Raw genomic sequence first — 1,589 nt, 5'->3', positions numbered from 1 at the left:
CACCTTTGTCCTCTTCTTATTGGTTTGATGACATCATCCCCACTAACCTCTTTGATTAGCTTCTAATTACTTGCCTAATGACCGCTGATCTGTTATACGGTTCGCTTAACTTTCGTTTTCGTTTATCGTTTGAGGGATCATACCCGGGATCTTATTACTTGGGTTTCCTTAACCTTTCTCAATACATTATATTCCTTTTATGATCCTCTCTTATAATCCTTGAATTTAAATCCTTTTTATTTTGTTACCTTATACTCAGTTCTTTCTGTATCTGGTAGATTTTTGGGAAAAATCAAAGTGTTCAAATTTGGATTCTGACGATCTTTACATACACTTATATACCACATAGAGTACTAATAATATCTCAGAAGATCAATAAAAGAACCCCTACATAGTGTGGTATGAAAAGTTTTCTTATTCAGCATAATCAGCAAAAAGCACTATTCATAAGGGTTTCAAACATTCCAAAATTTGGGGTTATTACATTACTTGTTTGCTTGGTTGTGTTTCAGGTACTCTAGAGAGCGTTTATGTTAACGCGTTCTCGATCTCGCAAAAGAACACTGGATAAAGCGGAGGAAGAAGTTGAAGTAGAAGAAGTTTTTAGAGAAGTTGAGAAAGTTGAAAAAGAAGTTATTATTGCAATGGGAGAACCAGTAGCGAATCCGAAGGATTTGATGGATTACTCTCAGCCGAAGATCAATGATATTCAGTCCAGCATTATTAGACCAGCCATCACGGCTAATACTTTTGAAATCAAATCTAGCACGATTCAGATGGTGCAGAACTCAGTCCAATTTGGGGGTTCTCCAACAGAAGATCCCAACATGCACATCAGAGATTTCATCGAGATCTGTGACACATTCAAATTCAACAATATTTCTGAAGATGCTATAAAGCTGAGGCTTTTCCCATTCTCTCTGAGGGATTAAGCTAAGTGTTGGTTGCATTCTATACCACCAGGCTTTATTACTACTTGGGAAGATCTTGCTTAGAAGTTTCTTACTAAATTCTTCCCTATGGCAAAGACAGCTGCAATCAGGAATGCTCTCACTCAATTTGCGCAGCAATCAGGGAAATCTTTGTGTGAAGCTTGGGAGCGCTATAAGGAGATGCTTAGGAAGTGTCCTCATTATGGGATGCCTGACCGGATGATTATCAACTGCTTTTATAATGGTTTGGGAGCACAGTCTAGATCCATGCTTGATGCAGCATCAGGTGGAGCCTTATGGGCTAAAAGCTACGATGAAGCTTATGAGTTGATTGAATGATGGCTGCTAATGAATACCAGAACCCAACTCAGAGACTACCTTAAACAAAAGGTAGCGGGAGTTCTGGAGGTGGATACAGCTACTGCTATAGCTGCTCAACTTAAGGCTTTAACAATGAAGGTGGATTCTTTTATTTATTTTGGAGTTAATCAGATCACTAGTGTCTGTGAGCTTTGTGCTGGTGCACATGAGACAAAGCAATGTGCTATATCTAGTGAATCAACTCAGTTTGTGAGCAACTTTCAGATGTCGCAGCAACCAGTTCCAGCCACCTGTCATCCCAACAACCGCAATCATCCTAGCTTCAGCAGGAGCAAC

At 39.4% G+C, this 1,589-nt stretch overlaps 1 non-coding gene across 1 annotated transcript; it reads right to left on the bottom strand.

Moving 5' to 3' along the window:
• Positions 1-1,034: 1,034 nt before the first annotated feature.
• Positions 1,035-1,141, bottom strand: LOC141721929 (small nucleolar RNA R71). The gene has a single exon (XR_012574969.1). It is a non-coding gene; the product is annotated as a small nucleolar RNA R71 (small nucleolar RNA).
• Positions 1,142-1,589: the final 448 nt, after the last annotated feature.

This window comes from Apium graveolens, chromosome 4 (assembly GCF_009905375.1).
Source record: "Apium graveolens cultivar Ventura chromosome 4, ASM990537v1, whole genome shotgun sequence".
Classification (NCBI taxonomy): Eukaryota; Viridiplantae; Streptophyta; class Magnoliopsida; order Apiales; family Apiaceae; genus Apium; species Apium graveolens.
The sequence above is the reverse complement of the archived record's forward strand: the minus strand, read 5'-3'. Positions and strand labels throughout refer to the sequence as shown.